A 9,584-nucleotide genomic window follows, 5' to 3' on the forward strand; every position below is an offset into this window, starting at 1 on the left:
GAACACCTTGGAGTGGAACACACCATCTCTCTACACCCCATACCCAATTTGTAGGCCTAATGCAGCGTAGTTTCCAACAACTACTAAACGAGAGCATGATGATCGAAGCATTGGCGAGGAAACCTGGGGAACACCTTGGAGTGGAACACACCATCTCTCTACAGTGGAACACACCATCTCTCTACACCCCATACCCAATTTGTAGGCCTAATGCAGCGTAGTTTCCAACAACTACTAAACGAGAGCCGGAAGATCGAAGCTCAGGAAAGGCAACCTGGAGAACACCTTGGAGTGGAACACACCATCTCTCTACACCCCATACCCAATTTGTAGGCCCAATGCAGCGTAGTTTCCAACAACTACTAAACGAGAGCTGGAAGATCGAAGCAATGGAGAGGAAACCTGGGGAACACCTTGGAGTGTAACACACCATCTCTCTACACCCCATACCCAATTTGTAGGCCTAATGCAGCGTAGTTTCCAACAACAACTAAACGAGAGCCGGAAGATCGAAGCAATGGAGAGGAAACCTGGGGAACACCTTGGAGTGGAACACACCATCTCTCTACAGTGGAACACACCATCTCTCTACACCCCATACCCAATTTGTAGGCCTAATGCAGCGTAGTTTCCAACAACTACTAAACGAGAGCCGGAAGATCGAAGCTCAGGAAAGGCAACCTGGGGAACACCTTGGAGTGGAACACACCATCTCTCTACACCCCATACCCAATTTGTAGGCCCAATGCAGCGTAGTTTCCAACAACTACTAAACGAGAGCCGGAAGATCGAAGCTCAGGAAAGGCAACCTGGGGAACACCTTGGAGTGTAACAAACCCTCTCTCTACACCACGGAAGGGCTGATTCTTAGGAAGGAAGGCTGTCGGAAAGAAGCAGGGCGCGTCCGAGGGTGATTATATTCTCATTAGGTATATACTCACCCTCGGACGCGCCCTGCTTCTTTATTTGTAATGAATGTTTATTTGCAATGTGGTTTTGACTTACTCTATTTTTTTGGTAAATAATGATTTTATTATTTTCATTGTTTTGCATCTTCTTGGCAATAATATAAAGAAGACGCGACAGGACAACACTCGGTGGATGCCATATCTGTGTTTAAAATTGAAAAAACCTTTCAGTTAACTACTTGCAGGAGAAAGTTATTGTAGCTGGTGGCCATTTTTAGTACTGTACCAGATATTTGTTGTATGTGTTTGTTTTTAATCTTAAAATGTCTGCATTTGATATCTCTCCAGTATTTTCTTTTTTATAAGCAAAATACTTATTTTTATATTTTCTGATGTTGGTTCCAGGGGTACACGGGCAGCAGTGGTGTGGTCAGTGGAGGCCTAGTGGAAGGAGTGACCGCAGACAGGCATCGAAGGCCTAAAATAATAACACATGGCTGTAGGCAATTTTAAATTGGTTACAGGGGTACACGGGCAGCAGTGGTGTGGTCAGTGGAGGCCTAGTGGAAGGAGTGACCGCAGACAGGCATCGAAGGCCTAAAATAATAACACATGGCTGTAGGCAATTTTAAATTGGTTCCAGGGGTACACGGGCAGCAGTGGTGTGGTCAGTGGAGGCCTAGTGGAAGGAGTGACCACAGACAGGCATCGAAGGCCTAAAATAATAACACATGGCTGTAGGCAATTTTAAATTGGTTACAGGGGTACACGGGCAGCAGTGGTGTGGTCAGTGGAGGCCTAGTGGAAGGAGTGACCGCAGACAGGCATCGAAGGCCTAAAATAATAACACATGGCTGTAGGCAATTTTAAATTGGTTCCAGGGGTACACGGGCAGCAGTGGTGTGGTCAGTGGAGGCCTAGTGGAAGGAGTGACCGCAGACAGGCATCGAAGGTCTAAAATAATAACACATGGCTGTAGGCAATTTTAAATTGGTTCCAGGGGTACACGGGCAGCAGTGGTGTGGTCAGTGGAGGCCTAGTGGAAGGAGTCACCGCAGACAGGCATCGAAGGCCTAAAATAATAACACATGGCTGTAGGCAATTTTAAATTGGTTACAGGGGTACACGGGCAGCAGTGGTGTGGTCAGTGGAGGCCTAGTGGAAGGAGTAACCGCAGACAGGCATCGAAGGCCTAAAATAATAACACATGGCTGTAGGCAATTTTAAATTGGTTCCAGGGGTACACGGGCAGCAGTGGTGTGGTCAGTGGAGGCCTAGTGGAAGGAGTCACCGCAGACAGGCATCGAAGGCCTAAAATAATAACACATGGCTGTAGGCAATTTTAAATTGGTTACAGGGGTACACGGGCAGCAGTGGTGTGGTCAGTGGAGGCCTAGTGGAAGGAGTAACCGCAGACAGGCATCGAAGGCCTAAAATAATAACACATGGCTGTAGGCAATTTTAAATTGGTTCCAGGGGTACACGGGCAGCAGTGGTGTGGTCAGTGGAGGCCTAGTGGAAGGAGTGACCGCAGACAGGCATCGAAGGCCTAAAATAATAACACATGGCTGTAGGCAATTTTAAATTGCTTCCAGGGGTACACGGGCAGCAGTGGTGTGGTCAGTGGAGGCCTAGTGGAAGGAGTGACCACAGACAGGCATCGAAGGCCTAAAATAATAACACATGGCTGTAGGCAATTTTAAATTGGTTCCAGGGGTACACGGGCAGCAGTGGTGTGGTCAGTGGAGGCCTAGTGGAAGGAGTAACCGCAGACAGGCATCGAAGGCCTAAAATAATAACACATGGCTGTAGGCAATTTTAAATTGGTTCCAGGGGTACACGGGCAGCAGTGGTGTGGTCAGTGGAGGCCTAGTGGAAGGAGTGACCGCAGACAGGCATCGAAGGCCTAAAATAATAACACATGGCTGTAGGCAATTTTAAATTGGTTACAGGGGTACACGGGCAGCAGTGGTGTGGTCAGTGGAGGCCTAGTGGAAGGAGTGACCGCAGACAGGCATCGAAGGCCTAAAATAATAACACATGGCTGTAGGCAATTTTAAATTGGTTCCAGGGGTACACGGGCAGCAGTGGTGTGGTCAGTGGAGGCCTAGTGGAAGGAGTGACCACAGACAGGCATCGAAGGCCTAAAATAATAACACATGGCTGTAGGCAATTTTAAATTGGTTACAGGGGTACACGGGCAGCAGTGGTGTGGTCAGTGGAGGCCTAGTGGAAGGAGTGACCGCAGACAGGCATCGAAGGCCTAAAATAATAACACATGGCTGTAGGCAATTTTAAATTGGTTCCAGGGGTACACGGGCAGCAGTGGTGTGGTCAGTGGAGGCCTAGTGGAAGGAGTGACCGCAGACAGGCATCGAAGGCCTAAAATAATAACACATGGCTGTAGGCAATTTTAAATTGGTTCCAGGGGTACACGGGCAGCAGTGGTGTGGTCAGTGGAGGCCTAGTGGAAGGAGTCACCGCAGACAGGCATCGAAGGCCTAAAATAATAACACATGGCTGTAGGCAATTTTAAATTGGTTACAGGGGTACACGGGCAGCAGTGGTGTGGTCAGTGGAGGCCTAGTGGAAGGAGTAACCGCAGACAGGCATCGAAGGCCTAAAATAATAACACATGACTGTAGGCAATTTTAAATTGGTTCCAGGGGTACACGGGCAGCAGTGGTGTGGTCAGTGGAGGCCTAGTGGAAGGAGTCACCGCACACAGGCATCGAAGGCCTAAAATAATAACACATGGCTGTATTCAATTTTAAATTGGTTACAGGGGTACACGGGCAGCAGTGGTGTGGTCAGTGGAGGCCTAGTGGAAGGAGTAACCGCAGACAGGCATCGAAGGCCTAAAATAATAACACATGGCTGTAGGCAATTTTAAATTGGTTCCAGGGGTACACGGGCAGCAGTGGTGTGGTCAGTGAAGGCCTAGTGGAAGGAGTGACCGCAGACAGGCATCGAAGGCCTAAATAATAACACATGGCTGTAGGCAATTTTAAATTGGTTCCAGGGGTACACGGGCAGCAGTGGTGTGGTCAGTGGAGGCCTAGTGGAAGGAGTGACCACAGACAGGCATCGAAGGCCTAAAATAATAACACATGGCTGTAGGCAATTTTAAATTGGTTCCAGGGGTACACGGGCAGCAGTGGTGTGGTCAGTGGAGGCCTAGTGGAAGGAGTAACCGCAGACAGGCATCGAAGGCCTAAAATAATAACACATGGCTGTAGGCAATTTTAAATTGGTTACAGGGGTACACGGGCAGCAGTGGTGTGGTCAGTGGAGGCCTAGTGGAAGGAGTAACCGCAGACAGGCATCGAAGGCCTAAAATAATAACACATGACTGTAGGCAATTTTAAATTGGTTCCAGGGGTACACGGGCAGCAGTGGTGTGGTCAGTGGAGGCCTAGTGGAAGGAGTAACCGCAGACAGGCATCGAAGGCCTAAAATAATAACACATGACTGTAGGCAATTTTAAATTGGTTCCAGGGGTACACGGGCAGCAGTGGTGTGGTCAGTGGAGGCCTAGTGGAAGGAGTCACCGCACACAGGCATCGAAGGCCTAAAATAATAACACATGGCTGTATTCAATTTTAAATTGGTTACAGGGGTACACGGGCAGCAGTGGTGTGGTCAGTGGAGGCCTAGTGGAAGGAGTAACCGCAGACAGGCATCGAAGGCCTAAAATAATAACACATGGCTGTAGGCAATTTTAAATTGGTTCCAGGGGTACACGGGCAGCAGTGGTGTGGTCAGTGGAGGCCTAGTGGAAGGAGTGACCGCAGACAGGCATCGAAGGCCTAAATAATAACACATGGCTGTAGGCAATTTTAAATTGGTTCCAGGGGTACACGGGCAGCAGTGGTGTGGTCAGTGGAGGCCTAGTGGAAGGAGTGACCACAGACAGGCATCGAAGGCCTAAAATAATAACACATGGCTGTAGGCAATTTTAAATTGGTTCCAGGGGTACACGGGCAGCAGTGGTGTGGTCAGTGGAGGCCTAGTGGAAGGAGTCACCGCACACAGGCATCGAAGGCCTAAAATAATAACACATGGCTGTATTCAATTTTAAATTGGTTACAGGGGTACACGGGCAGCAGTGGTGTGGTCAGTGGAGGCCTAGTGGAAGGAGTAACCGCAGACAGGCATCGAAGGCCTAAAATAATAACACATGGCTGTAGGCAATTTTAAATTGGTTCCAGGGGTACACGGGCAGCAGTGGTGTGGTCAGTGGAGGCCTAGTGGAAGGAGTGACCGCAGACAGGCATCGAAGGCCTAAATAATAACACATGGCTGTAGGCAATTTCAAATTGGTTCCAGGGGTACACGGGCAGCAGTGGTGTGGTCAGTGGAGGCCTAGTGGAAGGAGTGACCACAGACAGGCATCGAAGGCCTAAAATAATAACACATGGCTGTAGGCAATTTTAAATTGGTTCCAGGGGTACACGGGCAGCAGTGGTGTGGTCAGTGGAGGCCTAGTGGAAGGAGTCACCGCAGACAGGCATCGAAGGCCTAAAATAATAACACATGGCTGTAGGCAATTTTAAATTGGTTACAGGGGTACACGGGCAGCAGTGGTGTGGTCAGTGGAGGCCTAGTGGAAGGAGTGACCGCAGACAGGCATCGAAGGCCTAAAATAATAACACATGGCTGTAGGCAATTTTAAATTGGTTCCAGGGGTACACGGGCAGCAGTGGTGTGGTCAGTGGAGGCCTAGTGGAAGGAGTCACTGCAGACAGGCATCGAAGGCCTAAAATAATAACACATGGCTGTAGGCAATTTTAAATTGGTTACAGGGGTACACGGGCAGCAGTGGTGTGGTCAGTGGAGGCCTAGTGGAAGGAGTGACCACAGACAGGCATCGAAGGCCTAACATAACAAAAATGTCAATACAATGGTATTGTCAGTGGCAGGCATTGAAGGATGTCAGCGCATAGACTAAACATTGGTGGAGCTGTGAGATAATTTTGCAAGTGGTAGAGCACTGTTTGAGCTGGGGTGGGGGGAAACTGTCTTGTGGCCGGCGGTACAGGCCCAGGGCCCCTCATATTATAACGGTGTGTCTGACGTTGGGTGCGCACCACCACCGCCAGAGACACTTTATTGTACTAGGAGGGACCCAGTGGCAGTGCCGTCGACCAAAAGCGGGCTCACCCACCTCTTCAGACAAACTGCACTCTCACGGGTGCTGTCGCCAAGTGTCGATACCACGGCCCCGTGTGGGGAGTTTGGCCATTTAGTGAGGTGTAAACATGTCGTATGCTGGACAATCAGGTGCAGAAAATTACGAGATTGGAAAAGGCATTCAGAATAGTCCACAGGCAAGACCTTTTCATAGGAAAGCTAGGTGTCAGCCGGGCAAGGTGGGGCAAAAGATTTCGAAATCCTGTTGTGGTTCATTTTAATGAAGGTTAGATCATCTACATTTTGGGCAGCCAGACGAGTCCTTTTTTCTGTTAGTATTGAACCTGCAGCACTGAATACTCTTTCTGATAGGACACTAGCTGCCGGGCAAGCAAGCTCCTGCAATGCATATTCTGCCAATTCTGGCCAGGTGTCTAATTTTGATGCCCAGTAATCAAATGGGAATGACGGTTGAGGGAGAACATCGATAAGGGATGAAAAATAGTTTGTAACCATACTGGACAAATGTTGTCTTCTGTCACTTTGAATTGATGCTGCAGTACCTGTCCTGTCTGCGGTCATAGCAAAATCACTCCACAACCTGGTCAGAAAACCCCTTTGGCCAATGCCACTTCTGATTTCTGCCCCTCTAACTCCTCTGGTCTGCTGGCCCCTGCAGCTCGTGTGAGAACGATCACGGGCGCTGTGTGCAGGGAATGCCAGAAGCAAACGGTCAACAAGAGTTGATTGTTTGGTTGCTAATATTAGTTCCAAGTTCTCATGTGGCATTATATTTTGCAATTTGCCTTTATAGCGAGGATCAAGGAGGCAGGCCAACCAGTAATCGTCATCATTCATCATTTTAGTTATGCGTGTGTCCCTTTTGAGGATACGTAAGGCATAATCCACCATGTGGGCCAAAGTTCCAGTTCTCAAATCTGCGGTTGTGCTTGGTTGAGGGGCAGTTTCAGGCAAATCCACGTCACTTGTGTCCCTCAAAAAACCAGAACCCGGCCTTGCCGCGCCACCAATTTCCAGTGGCCCCGGAAAAGCTTCCTCATTAAAAATATAATCATCCCCATCATCCTCCTCGTCCTCCTCCTCCTCTTCGCCCGCTACCTCGTCCTGTACACTGCCCTGGCCAGACAATGGCTGACTGTCATCAAGGCTTTCCTCTTCCTCAGCTGCAGACGCCTGATCCTTTATGTGCGTCAAACTTTGCATCAGCAGACGCATTAGGGGGATGCTCATGCTTATTATGGCGTTGTCTGCACTAACCAGCCGTGTGCATTCCTCAAAACACTGAAGGACTTGACACATGTCTTGAATCTTCCACCACTGCACACCTGACAACTCCATGTCTGCCATCCTACTGCCTGCCCGTGTATGTGTATCCTCCCACAAAAACATAACAGCCCGCCTCTGTTCACACAGTCTCTGAAGCATGTGCAGTGTTGAGTTCCACCTTGTTGCAACGGCTATGATTAGGCGATGCTGGGGAAGGTTCAAAGAACGCTGATAGGTCTGCATACGGCTGGAGTGTACAGGCGAACGGCGGATATGTGAGCAAAGTCCACGCACTTTGAGGAGCAGGTCGGATAACCCTGGATAACTTTTCAGGAAGCACTGCACCACCAGGTTTAAGGTGGGAGCCAGGCAAGGAATGTGTTTCAGTTGGGAAAGGGAGATGGCAGCCATGAAATTCCTTCCGTTATCACTCACTACCTTGCCTGCCTCAAGATCTACAGTGCCCAGCCACGACTGCGTTTCTTTCTGCAAGAACTCGGACAGAACTTCCGCGGTGTGTCTGTTGTCGCCCAAACACTTCATAGCCAATACAGCCTGCTGATGTTTGCCAGTAGCTGCCCCATAATGGGAGACCTGGTGTGCAACAGTGGCAGCTGCGGATGGAGTGGTTGTGCGACTGCGGTCTGTGGACGAGCTCTCGCTTCTGCAGGAGGACGAAGAGGAGGAGGAGGGGGAGCGAACGGCTACAGCCAATTGTTTCCTAGACCGTGGGCTAGGCAGAACTGTCCCAAACTTGCTGTCCCCTGTGGACCCTGCATCCACCACATTTACCCAGTGTGCCGTGATGGACACGTAACGTCCCTGGCCATGCCTACTGGTCCATGCATCTGTTGTCAGGTGCACCTTTGTGCTCACAGATTGCCTGAGTGCATGGACGATGCGCTCTTTAACATGCTGGTGGAGGGCTGGGATGGCTTTTCTGGAAAAAAAGTGTCGACTGGGTAGCTCGTAGCGTGGTACAGCGTAGTCCATCAGGGCTTTGAAAGCTTCGCTTTCAACTAACCGGTAGGGCATCATCTCTAACGAGATTAGTCTAGCTATGTGTGCGTTCAAACCCTGTGTACGCGGATGCGAGGCTAAGTACTTCTTTTTTCTAACCATAGTCTCATGTAGGGTGAGCTGGACTGGAGAGCTGGAGATCGTGGAACTAGCGGGGGTGCCGGTGGACATGGCAGACTGAGAGACGGTGGGAGATGGTATTGTTGCCACCGGTGCCCTAGATGCAGTGTTTCCTACTACGAAACTGGTGATTCCTTGACCCTGACGGCTTTGGCCTGGCAAAGAAACCTGCACAGATACTGCAGGTGGTGCGGAAAATGGTGGCCCTACACTGCCGGAAGGGATGTTGCGTTGCTGACTAGCTTCATTGGCCGAGGGTGCTACAACCTTAAGGGACGTTTGGTAGTTAGTCCAGGCTTGCAAATGCATGGTGTCTATGCATGCAACTTGTATTGAGACTTTTCAGATTCTGTCCTCTGCTTAAGGTAGTTGAACATTTTTGACAGATGACTTTGCGCTGATCAATTGGATGTTGTTTAAAAAAATGCCAGACTGCACTCTTTCTAGCATCGGATACCTTTTCAGGCATTGCAGACTGAGCTTTAACCGGATGGCCACGCTGTCCTCCAACAGGTTTTAGCTTTGCCACGCGTTTTGGGCAAGATACGGGCCCGGCAGATGGAACCTGTTGCGATGTTGATGCCTGCTGCGGCCCCTCCTCCTCCGCTTCAGAACTGCTGCCGCCTGCACCCTGTTCCCCCAATGGCTGCCAATCGGGGTCAAGAACTGGGTCATCTATTACCTCTTCTTGTAGCTCGTGTGCAACTTCGTCTGTGTCACCGTGTCGGTCGGTGGTATAGCGTTCGTGATGGGGCAACATAGTCTCATCAGGGTCTGATTCTTGATCAGCACCTTGCGAGAGCAATGTTGTGGTCTGAGTCAAAGGACCAGCATAGTAGTCTGGCTGTGGCTGTGCATCAGTGCACTCCATGTCAGATTCAACTTGTAATGGGCATGGACTGTTAACTGCTTCACTTTCTAAGCCAGGGACGGTATGTGTAAAGAGCTCCATGGAGTAACCCGTTGTGTCGCCTGCTGCATTCTTCTCTGTTGTTGTTTTTGCTGAAGAGGACAAGGAAGCGACTTGTCCCTGACCGTGAACATCCACTAACGACACGCTGCTTTGACATTTACCAGTTTCACGAGAGGAGGCAAAAGAGCTAGAGGCTGAGTCAG

The sequence above is a fragment of the Ranitomeya imitator genome, chromosome 2, assembly GCF_032444005.1.
Source record: "Ranitomeya imitator isolate aRanImi1 chromosome 2, aRanImi1.pri, whole genome shotgun sequence".
NCBI classification, from domain to species: domain Eukaryota; kingdom Metazoa; phylum Chordata; class Amphibia; order Anura; family Dendrobatidae; genus Ranitomeya; species Ranitomeya imitator.